This window comes from Lissotriton vulgaris, chromosome 9, assembly GCF_964263255.1.
Source record: "Lissotriton vulgaris chromosome 9, aLisVul1.2, whole genome shotgun sequence".
Taxonomy (NCBI): Eukaryota; Metazoa; Chordata; class Amphibia; order Caudata; family Salamandridae; genus Lissotriton; species Lissotriton vulgaris.
The window spans coordinates 317,028,044-317,046,224 of NC_141697.1; the positions used below are offsets into that span (position 1 = coordinate 317,028,044).

General features: G+C 45.7%; 1 protein-coding gene across 1 annotated transcript in view; it reads right to left on the reverse strand.

Moving 5' to 3' along the window:
* LOC147690048 (zinc-binding protein A33-like) overlaps positions 1 to 17,321 on the reverse strand; it is a 348,579-nt gene extending 331,258 nt beyond the window's left edge. Inside the window, exon 1 of the mRNA XM_086936633.1 lies at positions 17,273 to 17,321. The gene's annotated coding sequence lies outside the window, so the exon portion shown is untranslated. The remainder of the gene's footprint in view (positions 1 to 17,272) is intronic.
* Between the last annotated feature and the right edge of the window lie 860 nt (positions 17,322 to 18,181).

Below are 18,181 nucleotides of genomic sequence, written 5' to 3' on the forward strand. Positions count from 1 at the left end.
CACTAGGCCAACCCACACAAGTGAGGTACCATTTTTCTCAGAAGGCTTTGGGGAATGCGGTGTGGGTGGAAATCTGTGGATCCACGCAGATTCTAGAACTTTCCACCACAGAAATGTGAGGAAAATTTGTTTTTTGGGACAATTTTTTAGGTTTGCAAGGGATTCTGGGTAACAGAACCTGGTGAGAGCAAGTCATTTTTAGTATAAAACAATCACCGTTTGAGATTTTTTAACGACATAAAGTTTTTTATGCTCACAGTACACTTAGGCTTCGGGTCCATAGGTTTTTTTTTTTTGGGTGACCCAGAAAAAAAAATTATTTTTTCCAAAAGCTGCACTGGTGTAGATCTCTGAAAAAGGGCGTGGCCGAATATTTTTTTGCGCACAAAGGGGGGTGCATATGAAAGAGGGCGTCAAAATATTATGATTGAGCACAATTTTTTTTTTCGACATGGGCGCGAGTCAGGCTGTTGAGCATCAGTCTGCCTCGCTCAACAAACTGTCCGGCACCAGGGGGCTGCAGCCGCTACTGCGACCAAGGCGGGTGAGTGACCGCACTGCCGTGCCTGCAGCCCCGCGCTACTCCGACTCTGTGCGCTGAAGCAAAGCTCCTCACCAGGTTGTGAGTTTAAGAGGCGCAACACTGCTAAATAGACCTGTGTGCAGTACCCAACTTTCTAGCGCAGTGCGAGCTTGACTTCAATGCGCAGGGTGTGACGTCACTGCCCTTCGATAAACAGAGAAGAAAAAAAAACAGATCTCAACTTTTTAAAGTAAGTAAAGTTTTGCTGTCACTCAAACAGCTAGATGGTAGTTTATGCGCAAGCAGCACCTTTTCTATGAAGAAAGTACCAAAAGACAAATAAACATAGCCAGTAGGCCAAGTAACTGGCAAACGCTGAGCTATAAAAATATTCTACAACATAACTATATTTGGCCTTGCAGAAAAGCAAGTCAACCGCAGAGCCAAAGTACTCATTTGCATACTTCCGACACATTCCTGCTAAAATGGTGACTCTAGCTCTCCTTTAACAGCATCATTTGCATATTCCCCCTTCCGCTCAACACATAGATGCGGTCTGGTGTAACCTCCGCGAGCTGCATGTTCGTTCCCAGTGTCATAAGGAAAGTAAATTGGCATAAACACTACAAAACATGTTGATCGGGTGAGACAGCATGCTGACACTACGTTGAAGCACAGCACTACGTTACAGGCTTGTATATACGCTCAATATGTGACAAATGTCCGTATTTTTCTTTTACAGGTGTTTTGATTTTTAGAGCTCACCCACTGTGGAGCGAGCATACACCACGGGCACATTTTTGCCATCCAGTGGTCCCATGTGGTAGGATTGGGTGCGTCTTTTAGGGGACGCAGACCATCCACCATCTTGGTTTTAAGGTCCTGAGGAAAACCTGGTTCAACATAACCGTCATGGTTGAAACATGTAGACCAAACACATAAAGAGATACACGGGCTCATCACTGCCCTCACTTTATCTCGCCACAATTTTAACATTGTCCAGTTGCTTGCCAATAAAAATTCTTTATTTTCCCAAGTTCAAACCAGGACAATTTTTAACACACTTACCTTTTCTTTTTTCACGCACCATCCCTCACAACCTGCTCCACTGCAATCAGGTGTTGAAGCACACCCTGATGACGCTAGGTCATTAGGGTGGACCCCGATGATGTGATGAAGCATGTCATCACTAGGTGATGAGTGAGGGGTTTCTAATAAAAGGAGATTTCCCCCACTTCGAAGAAACCATCCACCCCTACAGCGACTTGTGAATTCTCACTGGTGGTACTCCTTCATTTGTTTTTTCTACTGTTCGTTCCCAGTGTCATAAGGAAAGTAAATTGGCATAAACACTACAAAACATGTTGATCGGTCCAGGTAAAGCGAGCAAGTCATACCGACCAAGATGCACAAAGAATAAAGTGTGGAATCTTCACGGTTCGAGGTCATATTACAAAGATCACGGTTATTCTGTATGCTATCTCTGGGGTGTCCGCGCCATCACTTGGCATGGCTGTCAACGGCTATACAAACATCTCTTCCTCCTCCCGATTACGTAATCTCTCAAGCCCCCCCCCCCCCGGAGGGACTTCCCTTATGCACTGGTCATTTTAGTGATGTCGGATTTGCAGCGTCTAGGCCCATACTAAACCCACCACAGTACACTTCAGTAATTAGCCTTCAGGAGCAGGGAGAATGCAAACATTCCAAGCTGATGGAGCCCCCCCTGCCCAATTCAATGAGAAAGCGGCCAAGTGGCTCCTAACCCCGCACCTTGCTCGTACGTGTCGAGTCCACACAGCACGTCTCCCCAAAGACCCTCCTCGCCTAGACACCGGGCACATAGGCCCCATTCTCGTCGCCGTGCACCAGGCGGTAGCACACCAGGGAGCATGAGCGTAAATCCATAGACGAAGATAGGAGAAGGCCAGCTCCACTGCTCGTGGAGGCATCGGTGCGGCTGGTGCTGGAGGCTCCGGTGCTGCCTCCGCCATCCCCGGCCGGGAGGAAGACCAGCACCACCAGTAACCTGTCCCAGGGCTCCCTGCCCTGAATACAGTCAACGCCTATGATTGGGCAGTGCCTCTATCCGCCCACTCCTATTAATGACCAATGAGAGAACCTTTCCTCTCTTCCCAAACAGAAGACAGACTTCTAGTCACACAATTCTAGTCCTTCCTTGTGCGCGTCTACGTCTACTTGCTGAGAGTGCACGAAGTACTTCTCTCTGCATGCGCATGCGCGTTGGTACAGTCTGCTCTTCCTGCAACGCCTAGGGGAAACGAGAAGAGCTCGTCCTACTACGCAATATGTGCAGATGTACAGGTTGGTGGCGTGGCACATGTAATTTTAGTCAAAACAACCGAAATCATTTTGAATAGAGAAGTTTTCCCGCTTCATGTCCTAGGATAACAGGAGGATCAAAGGGAAGCTATGCTCGCGGACACGATCAATACCTTTGGCTTCACGCACAGAGTTTGTTTTCTGAGATTAGTGAAACATTTGACGTTTCCAACGTTGTCTTTGTAGTGACGGAGCCTGTCTCTAGACCTGTGAGTGGAGCTGGCGGGCGGGTTAGTTGTAAGGGGGGGGGGGAAGCGGGGAGGGGGGAGGGGGGAGGGTGTGTGTGTGTCTGCGTGTGTGTGTGTGTGTGTGTGTGTGTATCTGCGTGCGTGTGGCTGCGTGAGTGTGGCTGCGTGCATGATTGTGAGAGGCTGTCGCTGTGAATGTGGAGCAAAAGATGTGCCCGGCTGGGGGGGGGGGGCTGAGAATGCGCGTCCACGATGTGCAATCGGCGCTCGTGCACCCGGCTAGCTCCCTTGAGGAGAAACTCCGCGAGAATAGGTCGAGAGAGCTCGACCTAAAAAGGGATCAGGGACGACCCCTGTGCTATCGTCCTATATCACTGATTGATGTGACGGCTAAAGTTTTGGGCCGAGTGGTCCTAACCCGCCTTATGGATTGGGCCGATGAACATCAAATCATTACAGATACTCAGTATGAGTTCAGGGCAGGGAGATCAACGACAGACCAGTGCCTGAACCTTTATCTATTGGTGGCTAAATCCACCTTAGCCAGTAACGAGGCAGTATATCTAGGGTTTATGGACCTTACCGCAGCTTTTGACCACGTTAACAGAGAGAAGCTGTGAGCTTTGATGACCAGACTAGGGGTTGATCAGGGCCTGGTAAACATCCTGAGAGCATTGCACTGGAACAACTCTGCCAAAGTGCATTTTAATTTGGAAGGGGGCACCACAGCACTTTTCCCCTGCACCAGTGGGGTCAGACAGGGATGCATTCTGGCCCCGTTTTTTGTTATCCTTATATATCAATAATTTAGACCAGGCGTTATGTAAATTAAAAGTAGACTCCCCCAGAGTTGGTTCCCACCCTGTTCTAGTGCTGCTGTACGCAGATGATGTGGTTCTTTTAGCCCGCACCACTAAGGGACTCCAGCGCCTGATAGACGGATTTGTCATCTTCATGGACACCCTAGATTTATCGGCTAACCAGGCTAAGTCCTACATCATGTTGGCTGGAAGAAGTTTTCCTACAAAATAGGCACACATAAAATAGGGCAGGTACAGACCTTTTCCTACCGTGGCTTGCTATTTGATGGCTTTTTAAATTTTAAACTTTTAATTGAAGAGCGGTGTTCCAAATTAGTGGCCTCGACCGGGGCTATGATGAACTACGGACGCAGGCTGGGTTGGTGGTCTCCGGAACAAGTTATGAACTTGCATAGCTCAATTTGTTGCTCCAAAGTGTCATATGGGTCTGAAGTTTGGGGTTTTGTAAGCACCCATCAGTTACAGATAGAGGAGAACAAATATCTGAGAAAGGTACTCAAAACGCCACAAAGTACACCCGCCTATATCATCCATGAGGAATTAGGAAGGGTATATATCGAGGATTTGATAAAGGGTAGACCCCTCATGGCCTGGTTAAAGATTTGGTCCAACACTGAGGCAGACCTGAGCAGACAAATTATTAGAGACTGCATAGACAGGGACAAAGGAATGAGTATCCCTTGGCTAAAATACGTGAAGACCACACTGGAGGGAATTGACTGTAAGGATCTTTTTACCAATCCAATGGAAATTATCTCCCGAGACAAACTGAGAGTTAAAAGAATTTTCTTGGACATGGTAGCCTCACGTGGAGCAGCTGCGGAAGGAAGTAAAACCACAGTCTGCGGTCATAGAATGGTGAAGACAGGGGAAGGAATGGTACCTTAACTCGCTCTTATGTATAATGCACAAGACAGATTTTTAATTACCTGTTTTAGGTTCAACCTTTTACGTCACCTACTGGCTGATCCACCAGGTTTTACTTCAACTGTTGAGCAGAAGGGTTCCTGCGGCTGAGACAATAGGTCTCCGCAGGATACCCATCATTTTGTATTATTATGCCCATTTTACACTCTACCCAGGCGTAGTTTTTTAGTAGGGATTCTAAAATAGGCAAAGTTCAGACACGCCAAGGTTGCCTTATTATTTTTGCAAAGGGCTAAGGTTCTTCACACACTGTTTTGTATTACAAATTTTATTAAGGTTGCTTTAAGGCTAAGGAACTCAAGAGGGCTGTGTTGAATGAATTCTATGTCAACTGTCTCCAATTCATTTTGTTATGAATTGTATTTTATTGATTTTAACTGTATCACATGCACTTTTATGGTATTTTTTAAATACGGAATAAAGGACGATTGATTGAGTGATTGACTACCAGTAATGAGAGAACTAAACCCCTTCGGTGCAGTGGACATAATGGTTACGTCCTCGGCAATGGTGGAGCTGTGCCGAGGACGCAACCATTACGTCCTGGCATCAGCCCACTGAGGAAGCACTGTCGCTCCCCCCGTGGGACGCCGCCCTACATGCCACCACTGGGGAGAGCAGCAGAAGCGCTTCTGCTACCTACCCCAACCCCTCCCTCTGCAATCAGATGACATTGGCACGCTCATGGTCCGCCAACGTCATAATAGGTTACCAGGGACGCGCTGGAAGCAATTTGCTTCCACCGCGTTCAGGAGAGGACACAAAGGTTAGGTCCTTCTCTCTGGGTTTTTTTGGGGGGGGAGAAACGGACACAGGGGGGAAAGGAAAGAGTTTTTCCTTTCCCCCTGTGCCAGTTTCTAATGGATTCCTGCTCCACGATCGCAGGTGAGGCCCGCGATCGTGGAGCAGGAATCCATCCAATGGACCACCTGGGATATTTTTTTAGTTTGTTAGGGGAGCGACCCCTTAGGCAAGGGTCGCTCCCATGGGGGTAAATATTTTTTTCCATGTTTTGCCAGCCCCGCCCTCCGGGGGCTGATTTGGTCGTTTTTAGGCCAATCAGCCCCCCGGGGGCAGACACCCACTAGGCACCATGGAATTTATATATGTGCATTTTGGGAATGACTCCTTGGGCAAGGGTCATTCCCATGGGGGTGTTTTTTTACCTAAATGTTTCAGCCCCCCTGGGGCTAGATCAGCCATTTTTCCTGCTGATCTAGCCCCCGGGGGGGTTGAAACCTACTAGATGCCTGGGATTCATCATTTTTAGTAAATTAGGGAAATCGCTCCCCTTTTGGGGATTAATGTTTTGGTTATTTCTGCCCCCGCAGATTGGCTTTCTATTTTTAGGCCCATCTGCCCCCAAGGGGGTAGAAGCCTCTAGACTATCAGGATTTGAAAAAAAATTATGTATATACATATGTATATACATATGGTTTGGGGAGTGGCCCCTTGGGAAAGGGTCACCCCCTTTTTGGGATGACTGGTTTGGCCTCTTCTGCCCCCCATTAAGGTAGATCGGCCATACATTTTTAGGGCAAAAGGGGGCATAAGCTGCTAGACCACCAGGGATTTTATTGTTTATGGTGCAAAATGTTTTGGGGATTGGCCCCTTTTGTGGGTGAATATTCTGGCTGCTTTTTGCTCCCATAGGCCTTGTATTTTTAAGCCCATGTGCCCCCAGGGAAATGTTGTGTTTTCGGCTGATGGTCTGTCTGCCAATATTTGTAATTGTAACATTTTGTTTTCTCCTTTTCCTTTTAGGGCTTTGTTGTAAATTGTGCTTGAGGTTTCAGCACTGGTTTACTACAAATGTCATCTTCATGAATGTGTCTTTTTGGAAATGTTGTAATATTAGAAGCCTATTTAGCTTTTGTTTGAGTGTCTGTGCCATTTTCCTTGTATTTGTGCACAATGTGTATTGTGTTGCTTGCTTTTTGTGTAATCTATTTTGTGTTTTCTTTTTTAATGGGATATTGTTGCTTGCTGTGTCTGTGAGTAGGTGCTGGTTAGTCTAGCTGCCTCTGGCAAGTGAGTGGTATTGTTTTATCATCTGATGAAGCTACACTCAGTGCAGATGAAGCTACTCTCAGTGTGGATGAAGTGCCTGTTTTAGAGGAAGACACTGATGTGCCAATAGTGGAGCAAGAGGCATCTGGATTGCAGCCTGAGTCTGCGAGGCTTCCCATTGGAATTGCAGGACTATGGGTTGATCCAAACATGGTGCAGCCAGTGCTGCCTGTCCTTAATGGTGCTGCAGTGTGTAGAGTGAATTGTGATTTTTTTTGCCTATGAATTTCTTTCAGTTGTTTATGGACGATGTATTTTTGGCTGAGATTGTTGAGCAGACTAATTTGTATGCTGAACAAGCTACAATACTTTTGTTGTATTTAAGGATTGCTCTCCAAAGTCAAAGATGACATTTGTTCAGTTTTAGCAGTCTTTGATAGGCAGTCTTGTTTTAGTAGAACAGGCAGGAGTGCCCAGAATAGCAGTGGTGAAGGATTGGCTAGATTGAAAGATCGCCACTTTCCTGATCACCTTCCTCCAACGGCTAAAAAAAAAGGACTTTCCTGCTAAAAATAGTAGTGTGTGTGCGCGAAGAGATGTGCGGAAGGAGAGTCGAAAGTACTGCCCCTATTGCCTTACTAATCCTGGGCTATGTGTGCCCACATGTTTTAAATTGTACCACACACAACTGAGTTTTTGGTTACAACTGTGAGAATTAAAGTAAAGTGACAGGTCCGTATTGTTTCATATTTTAGTTCAGATTTCATGGTTGGCAAAAGTGTGATGTGTTCAGTTAGAGCAGTTAAGCTTGTAGTTAAAGGTTTGGATCTATTGTCAATTGCTTTGTGGTTTTTTTTGTTGCATAAAATATGTGATGGCGGTGTGCGTGGACTGGTGCTTGGCTAGTGGTATACGTGGACTGGCGCTTTGCTGGTGATGTGCATGGACTGGCGCTTTGCTGGCAGTTTGTGTGAACTGGCGGTGTGTGTGGACTGGTGCTTGGCTGGCGGTGTGTGTGGGCTGGCGCTTGGCTGGCAGTGTGCGTCGACTGGCGTGTGGCTGGCGGCGTGTGTGGGATGGCACGTGGCTGGTGGTGTGTGTGGACTGGCGCTTGCCTGGCGGTGTGTGTGGACTGGCGCTTGGCTGGCGGTGTGCGTGGACTGGCACTTGGCTGGCGGTGTGCGTGGACTGACGCTTGGCTGGAGGTGTGCATGGACTGGCGCTTGGCTGGCGGTGTGCGTAGGCTGGTGGTGTAGGTGGGATGGTGCTTGGCTGGTGGTGTGTATGGGCTGGCATTTGGCTAGCAGAGTGTGAGTAGTGACTTGCTGCTGGTTATTACACACTCCGCTAGTTAAACACCACTGCAGACACTATGTCACCCACCAGCCAGTGTGATTGTTGTGTAAGTCATGTCAGCGTATGAAAGTGATGGGCCCTTGAATGGCGCTGTGTGATGTGAATGTTGTAATGTGCTGGGCCCGCGGCTGGCGGTGTGAATGGGTTTGTGTGTCCTGTATGAATGGTGAGTGAATGGCCTGTAAAGAGGTTGGTGCCTTGCCATGGCTTTACAACTCATGAGCTGTGAGTCATTGGTTCAGGTTTTTAACCTTTTAAATATTAACAGTGCATTTCCTTTTAGTGATATCTCTTGTTAATAGAATTCTGTGCTCTGAACCATCACTCACCCTCGTGCTAAATCCAACCAGTATGCGAGAGTATTTAAGGAATTGTTCATTTTGAAGGAATATTTGTCTTTTCTGTCTCTGCCAGGGTGTACATTGTCTGTGAATGTGAGTGTTGTAATGTGCTGGGGCACCAGTTGGTGGTGTCAAAGTCTGTGTCAAGTATGAAAGGTGTGTGAATGGCCTGTAAAGGGGTTGGTGCCTTGCCATGGCTTTACAGCTCACGGGCTGTGTGTCACTGGTTCTGGTTTCTAACCTTTTAATTATTAACAGTGCATTTCCTTTATGTGAAATCTCTTGTTATTAAAATTTACCTTTTGAACCTTTCACTCACCCTCATGCCAAATCCAACCAGTATGTGTGTGTACTTGAGGAACAGGTGGACAGGCAGTCATATTTGTCACATTTGTCTTTCTGTGCTAAGGTGTAGTCTGTGTCAAGGGAAAAGTTAGCAACTTTAAATATTTCTGTAAAGTAAAAAAAAAGAAATGGGGAGTGCTGGGTGGTGTGCCTCTCATGGATCCCAACATGTTTTTTTACTCACGCCATGCAAACCTCAAAATGTGTTTATAGTCACTCATTTTCCTTGAATTACTGTGCCATAATAATCTGTTGTCAGAAAAACCACAATGTTCCTTCCACCCTGCTTCTCCCTCAGGTCTCCCAATTAAAATGGAACCTCACTTACGTGGGTAGGTGAAGTACCTGCGACAGGCAAGGGCCCAAAACATATGGAGGCAACATCAAAATTACCTATTGCCAAACCAACCTAATTTTCAAAGGGGGTCCCATGAGTTTTTGGCTCCGGGCTCGGCAGCCATCTTGGGAAACCTACCAAACCCACATATTTCTGAACACTGGACAACCGGGGGATTCCAGGGAGGTATGGCTTGCGTGGATCGCCTAACGTTTTCTAACCCAGAATCCACTGCAAACCTGAAATTTATCTGAAAAAATCACCTTTTTCACACATTTTTGTGTGGGAAAGTTGTGGCATCACGAGGATGACACAAGTTTCACACCACCCAGCATTACCCCACCTTTCCCGATAAAAATTGTGCCTCACTAATATGGGAGGCCCAAGAACCCGCAACAGGCAAGGGCAAGGGCCCAAAACGTAGTGAGGCGACATCAAAATCTACCTGGTTTTGCAAGGGGGGCACCTGGGTTATTGGCCCCGTGCTCTGCAGCCATCTAGGGAAAGCTACCAAATTCACACATTTCTGAAAACTAGACACTTGGGGAATTCCAGGGAGGTAGGGCTTGCGTGGATCCCCCAACGTTTTTTACCCAAATCCCCTGCAAACCTGAAATTAAGCTGAAAAAATCACTTTTTCACACATTTTTGTGTGGGAAAGTTGTGGCATCACGGGGCTGACACAAATTTCCCACCATGCTGCGTTTCTACAGGTCTCCTGATAACAATGGTGCCTCACTCGTGCCGGAGACCCAAGTACCAGCGACAGGCAAGGGCCCAAAATGTATGGAGGCGGCATCAAAATTGCCTATCACAAAACGACCTGGTTTTGCAAGGGGGGTCACCTGGGTTTTTGTCCCCGTGATCGGTGGCCACCGAGGGAAACCTACAAAACCCACTTACTTCTGAAAACGAGACACCCAGGGGATTCCAGGGAGGTAAGGCTTGCGTAGATCCCCCAACGTTTTCTTACCCAGAATCCCCGGCAAACCCGAAATATAGCTGAAAAAAATCACTTTTTTCACACATTTTTGTGTGGGATAGTTGTGGCATCATGGGACTGACACAAATTTCCTACCACCCAGCATTCCCCCAGGTCTCCCGATAAAAATAGTGCCTTACTTGTGTGGGAGACCTAAGTACCCGCAACAGGCAAGGGCTCAAAACATATGGAGGCAACATCAAAATTGCTTATCACAAAACAACCTGGTTTTGCAAGGAAGTCACCTGGGTGTTTGGCCCCGTGCTCGGCGGCCACCTTAGGTAAACTACCAAATCCACAAATTTCTGAAAACTACATACCTTGGGGATTCCAGGGAGGTAGGGCTTGCGTTGATCCCCCACCGTTTTCCTACCCAGAAACCCCTGCAAACCTGAAATATAGCTAAGAAAATAGCTTTTTTCACACAATTTTGTGTGGAAAAGTTGTGGCATCACTGGGCTGACACAAATTTCCCACTACCCAGCGTTCCCTTGGGTCTCCCGATAGAAATGGTGCATCACTCGTGTGGGAGGCCCAAGTACCCGCGACAAGCAAGGGCCCAAAACGTATGGAGGCAACATCAAAATCGCCTATCACAAAGTGACCTGTTTTTTGCAAGGGGGTCACCTGGGTTTTTGGCCCCGTGCTCGGCAGCCACCGAGGGAAACCTACCAAACCCACACATTTCTGAAAACTAGACACCCGGGGGAATCTAGGGAGGTAGAGCTTGCATGGATCCTCCAACAATTTTCTTATCCAGAATCGCCTGCAAACCTGAAATTTAGCTGAAAAAAATCACTTTATCACACATTTTCGTGTGGGAAAGTTGTGGCATCACAGGGCTGACACAAATTTCCCACCATTCAGCGTTCCCACAGGTCTCCCGATAAAGTCACCCCATCATGGACTCCCCTGGGTGTCTAGTTTTCAAAAATGTATAGGTTTGCTAGGTTTCCCTCTGTGCCGGCAGAGCTAGGGTGAAAAAACTACAGCTAGGCATTTTGCAAATAAAAGGGTCCTTTTTCACAGTCAAAATGTGGTGTGTCCACATTGCGCTTTGCACCGTTTCCTGCCGCGGCCACTAGGCCTACCCACACAAGTGAGGTATTGCTTTTCTCTGAAGACTTTGGGAAATGCGACGTGGGTGGAATTTTGTAGATCCACACAGATTCCAGAACTTTCCACAACAAAAATGTGAGGAAAATTTTGGTTTTTTTTACAATTTGTTAGGTTAGCAAAGGATTCTGGGTAACAAAACCTGTTGAGAGCCAGTCAAGTCACCCCATCATGGATTCCCCTGGGTGTCTAGTTTTCAAAAATGTATAGGTTTGCTAGGTTTCTTTTGGTGCCGGCAGAGCTAGGGTGCAAAAACTACAGCTAGGCAATTTGCAAAAAAATTGTCATCTTTCACTGTGAAAATGTGGTGTTCACATTGCGTTTTGAACCGTTTCCTGCCGCGGCCACTAGGCCTACCCACACAAGTGAGGTACCGTTTTTCTCGGAAGACTTTGGGGAACGCGGGGTCGCTGGTATTTTGTGGATCCACGCAGATTCCAGAACGTTCCACCACAGAAATTTGAGGAAAATGTATTTTTTGACAATTATTTAGGTTTGCAAGGGATTCTGGGTAACAGAACCTGGTGAGAACCAGTCAAGTCACCCCATCCTAGATTTCCGTGGGTGTTTAGTTTTCAAAAATGTATAGGTTTGCTAGGTTTCCCTAGGTGCCAGCAGAACTAGAGTGCAAAAACTACAGCTAGGCACTTTGCAAAAAAAGGAAATTTTTCACTGTGAAAATGTAGTGCCCACGTTGCGGTTTGCACCGTTTCCTGTTTCGGCCACTAAGATTACCCACACAAGTGAGGTACCGTGTTTCCCGAAAGACTTTGGGAACGCGGGGTGGGTGGAATTTTGTGGATCCATGCAGGTTCCAGAACTTTCCATCACTGAAATGTGAGGAAACTGTGTTTTTTTGGACAATTTTGTAGGTTTGCAAGGGATTCTGGGAAGCAGAACCTGGTGAGAACCAGTCAAGTCACCCCATCCTAGATTTCCGTGGGTGTTTAGTTTTCAAAAATGTATAGGTTTTCTAGGTTTGTCTAGGTGCTAGCAGAGCTAGGGTTCAGAAACTACAGCTAGGCACTTTGCAAAAAAAGGGTAATTTTTCACTGTGATAATATAGCGTGTCCACGTTGCATTTTGCACAGTTTCCTGTCGTGGCCACTAAGCCTACCCACACAAGTGAGGTACCGCTTTTCTTGAAGCAGTTTGGGGGACGCGGAATGGGTAGAGATTTGTGGATCCACGCAGATTCCAGAACTTTCCCCCCCCAGAAATGTAAGGACAATGTGTTTTTTGGACAACTTTTTAGGTTTGCAAGGGATTCTGGGTAACAAAACCTGGTGAGAGCCAGTCAAGTCACCCCATCCTAGATTTCCCTGGGTGTTTAGTTTTCCAAAATGTATAGGTTTTCTAGGTTTTCCTAGGTGCTGGCAGAGCTAGAGTTCAGAAACTACAGCTAGGCACTTTGCAAAAAAAGAGTCCTTTTTCATGGTGAAAATGTAGTGTGTCCACGTTGCGTTTTGCCCCGTTTCCTGTTGCGGCTACAAAGCCTACCCACAAAAGTGAGGTACAGTTTTCCTCTGAAGACTTTTGGGAAGGGGGGGGTGTAACTTTGTGGATCCACACAGATTCCAGAACTTTCCACCACGGAAATGTGAGGAAAATGTGTTTTTTTTTTACAATCTTTTAGGTTTGCATGGGATTGTGGGTAACAGAACCTGGTGAGAGCCAGTCAAGTCGCCCCATCATGGATTCCCCTAGGTGTCTAGTTTTAAAAAATGTGTAGGTTTGCTAGGTTTCCCTTAGTGCCGGCAGAGCTAGGGTGCAAAAACAACAGCTAGGCACTTTGCACAAAAAGGGTCATTTTTGACTGTGAAAATCTAGTGTATCCACGTTGCGTGTTGCGCCGTTTCCTGGCGCGGGCACTAGGCCTACCCACACAAGTGAGGTACTGTTTTTCTCAGAAGACTTGGGGGAACGCAGGACGCGTGCAATTTTGTTGATCCACGCAGATTCCAGAATCTTCCACCACAGAAATGTGGGGAAAATGTGTATTTTTTTACAATGTTTTAGGTTTGCAAGTGATTCTGGGTAACAGAACCTGGTGAAAGCCAGTCAAGGAACCCCATCATAGATTTCCCAGGGTGTCTACTTTAAAAAATGTAGAGGCTTGCTAGGTTTCCCTTGGTGCCCGCAAAGCTAGGGTACAAAAACTACAGCAAGGCACTTTGCAAAAAAAGGGTCATTTTTCACTGTGAAAATGTGGTGTGTCCACGTTGCGTTTTGCGCCGTTTCCTGTCGCGGCCACTAGGCCAACCCACACAAGTGAGGTACCATTTTTCTCAGAAGGCTTTGGGGAATGCGGTGTGGGTGGAAATCTGTGGATCCACGCAGATTCTAGAACTTTCCACCACAGAAATGTGAGGAAAATTTGTTTTTTGGGACAATTTTTTAGGTTTGCAAGGGATTCTGGGTAACAGAACCTGGTGAGAGCAAGTCAAGTCACCCCATCCTGGATTTCCCAGGGTGACTACTTTTCAAAAATCTATAGGTTTGCAAGATTTCCCTAGGTGCCGGGACAGCTAGGGTTCAAAAACTACAGCTAGGCACTTTGCAAAAAAAGGGTAATTTTTCACTGTGATAATATAGCGTGTCCACGTTGCATTTTGCACAGTTTCCTGTCGTGGCCACTAAGCCTACCCACACAAGTGAGGTACCGCTTTTCTTGAAGCAGTTTGGGGGACGCGGAATGGGTAGAGATTTGTGGATCCACGCAGATTCCAGAACTTTCCCCCCCCAGAAATGTAAGGACAATGTGTTTTTTTGGACAACTTTTTAGGTTTGCAAGGGATTCTGGGTAACAAAACCTGGTGAGAGCCAGTCAAGTCACCCCATCCTAGATTTCCCTGGGTGTTTAGTTTTCCAAAATGTATAGGTTTTCTAGGTTTCCCTAGGTGCTGGCAGAGCTAGAGTTCAGAAACTACAGCTAGGCACTTTGCAAAAAAAGAGTCCTTTTTCATGGTGAAAATGTAGTGTGTCCACGTTGCGTTTTGCCCCGTTTCCTGTTGCGGCTACAAAGCCTACCCACAAACGTGAGGTACAGTTTTCCTCTGAAGACTTTTGGGAACGGGGGGTGTAACTTTGTGGATCCACACAGATTCCAGAACTTTCCACCACGGAAATGTGAGGAAAATGTGTTTTTGTTTTACAATCTTTTAGGTTTGCATGGGATTGTGGGTAACATAACCTGGTGAGAGCCAGTCAAGTCGCCCCATCATGGATTCCCCTAGGTGTCTAGTTTTAAAAAATGTGTAGGTTTGCTAGGTTTCCCTTAGTGCCGGCAGAGCTAGGGTGCAAAAACGACAGCTAGGCACTTTGCACAAAAAGGGTCATTTTTGACTGTGAAAATCTAGTGTATCCACGTTGCGTGTTGCGCCGTTTCCTGGCGCGGGCACTAGGCCTACCCACACAAGTGAGGTACTGTTTTTCTCAGAAGACTTGGGGGAACGCAGGACGCGTGCAATTTTGTTGATCCAAGCAGATTCCAGAATCTTCCACCACAGAAATGTGAGGAAAATGTGTATTTTTTTACAATGTTTTAGGTTTGCAAGTGATTCTGGGTAACAGAACCTGGTGAAAGCCAGTCAAGGAACCCCATCATAGATTTCCCAGGGTGTCTACTTTAAAAAATGTAGAGGCTTGCTAGGTTTCCCTTGGTGCCCGCAAAGCTAGGGTACAAAAACTACAGCAAGGCACTTTGCAAAAAAAGGGTCATTTTTCACTGTGAAAATGTGGTGTGTCCACGTTGCGTTTTGCGCCGTTTCCTGTCGCGGCCAATAGGCCAACCCACACAAGTGAGGTACCATTTTTCTCAGAAGGCTTTGGGGAATGCGGTGTGGGTGGAAATCTGTGGATCCACGCAGATTCTAGAACTTTCCACCACAGAAATGTGAGGAAAATTTGTTTTTTGGGACAATTTTTTAGGTTTGCAAGGGATTCTGGGTAACAGAACCTGGTGAGAGCAAGTCAAGTCACCCCATCCTGGATTTCCCAGGGTGACTACTTTTCAAAAATATATAGGTTTGCAAGATTTCCCTAGGTGCCGGGACAGCTAGGGTTCAAAAACTACAGCTAGGCACTTTGCAAAAAAGGGTCATTTTTCACTGTCAAAATATGGTGTGTCCACGTTGCGTTTTGAGCTGCTTCCTGTCGTGGGCACTAGGCCTACCCACACAAGTGAGGAACCATTTTTGTCGGGAGAATTAGGTTAACAGAATATTGTAGAGCAAATGTTAATACCTATTGACTTTTGATGCATTTCTGCCTTCCAAATGAACAACAATGTGTAAAAACGAAGTCTTTTTGAAAAATGACCTATAATTCTCATGCAAGTATGGGTACTCCCAATTTCGGAAATGTGCAAATATCTACAGTTTCTAAACTCTATATTTTGTATCCACTTGAGAAATACATAGGTGTCTTTCATATTGATTTTTCCATGTATGCATTTTCCCAGAATAATTGCTATATACCCGGTACATAATAAAAAAAAATTGCAAGACCCTGCCCAGTTATTGGCTCTGGGTTCATCGGGTTCTTGATGAACCTACAAGTCCCATATAATCACCACAACCACAAAGGTCCAGCAGATGTAACGGCATGTTGCTTTCAAACAGCCGTCATAATTAGAAGTTATAGGTGAAAACGTTGACACAAATGGCTCTTTTTTTAAACTAATTTTCAATTTTTCCTATAGTTAACAGTTAGTTTCTATAAAGAAAACTTGAAGGATCTACACAAATTACCCCTTGCTGAATTAAAAAATGTCTACTTTTCAGAAATGTATCGCTTTCTTGGATCCATTATTGCTTTTATACCCATTTCTACCATTAACTGGAAGGAGGTTTACAGCACAAAAAATAGCAAAAATAGGCTATGTCTCAAAAAAATGCCAAAACTGTGTAAAGAATTTTGGTTTTCTGACAAAAGTCTGCTTGTCCCTGAGAGCTGGGAAGATGGTGATTTCAGCACCAACCCCCCTTTTTTGATGCCTTTGCAGGGGGAAAAAAACAGACGCTTTCATCTTGAGCCACTTTACCCATTTTTCAAAAAAATAATATAGCAGTATTTTGGCTAATTTCTGGGTCCCCTCCAGGGAAATTCACAAACCCTGGGTACCTTTAAAATCCCTGTGAAGTTGGAAAAAAAGCTCGCAAATTTGGCATGGATACCTTATGTGGTCAAAAGGTTACCGGGGCCTAAGCGCGAACTACTCAAATAGCCAAAAAAAGGCATGGCAGGGGTGGGGGGGGGGTGGAGGCCTGGCAGCGAAGGGGTTAAATGTGCGTCAAGTTTGGGCAGAAATATGAAAACAATTATGTTTCTACGGGTTGAAGTTATACGCAGCTAATGTTGCTTCATTTAGTAGGCTAAGACGCCGAGAACCCATCCCTGTTTGATAAGTCCAGACAAACCATAGCTGGTCCATTCGTGACAAGCAGTTTCAGACAATACTTCGTTTTTACAATCAGATAAACAGCACTAAGGAGGCAAAGAAAACATGTATGCAAGCACTAGGTCTCGCATTTCAGAGAGTTTCAACTATTTGCATTGTAGATGACAATGCCTTTTATTTATGTATTAGTTTTAAAAAATAAACAAAAGGCATTGTCATTTACAATGCCAATAGCTTAACTCATGCAAATGCGAGACCTGTTGCATTGCAAATGCATTGGCTTAGCAATGCTTGGAATGACGTATTGCTTTGACTTGTTTTATGCATAATTTACACTAACGAAAGACAAAACATGTTTACGTTGCAACACTGTCACAAATTCATTAAATCTTCTACTACCATTTTGACAGATTCACCTTTGCGAAACCCCACTAAAAATTACGGGAGAACATAGCTGCGTGTTTTCACAGATTGCAAAGTTTAGCAAACATATGAGCTCTAATGCAAAACGTTTCTTTTTGGTACGTCACAACTTTGGCGAAAGAAACTGAAAAAAACACCTCAAGCATAACATAAACGTACCTTTAAAAAAACACGTGGCAACCAACCAACCTCTCCTTCTCGACCCCAATAGTTAGCAGGCCCAGTCAGGGTAGTCACGTGGAGGACGGGGGCGGGGCTCATACAGGCAGACTCCCAGAAGCATTCCCCTGCCCTTGTACGTATGGCTCGGAAATAAAAGAGGCGTGTTTGATCCATCGTAGGGCGAGGGCAATAGCATCTGTTGTAGGCTGGTCTGTCAGCGTTGCCGGGACTCCTTGTGTGTTACTTGGGTGCCTGAGGTTCAATCTGTGTCTACTCTCGGCGGCGGGTGACTGGCACGCCCAGCAGGTACTTATATGTCACAGCTCGCTGTTTTCGATTGAAATTTCAGTGTTTTCCAAATCTCCATGATTTACGATTACAACTCTATCCCAGCACTGTATAAAATAGGCAAAGTGGAGGAAGCACCTATTTCATTCGAGGCTCATATTCTTCAAGGCATGGACGTTTGGGATGGCTGGGCACGATTTTCCTTTTAAATACACCGTAAATAGATATATTGTTTTTATTCTTTCCTTAAAAGATGTGAATTGTTCATAAGCAGCTGAATAAACTATTAAGATTTTGTTTCTCTTTGTAGATTGCAATTTACAGTAGTCAATTTATCCTCAACATCGTTAACACCAGGGCATTCTCGCACTCACTCAGACTCTACATTTCTCACCCCCACCTCCCCCCCTCCTATAACTCAGCATACATTCACCCATTTTTATCACATCCTCACCACCTTCCACATTAACTCTTCATGTCAGTTACCACGCTTTACCTTAACTTTCAACGCTCGCTCACTCTTTATACCCTGACCCTCACACACCACTTTCTCTGTCGCTGAACACATTCTCCACCATCAACTCAAACCCCCCCAAATAAACAAGCATTGGCATGGCC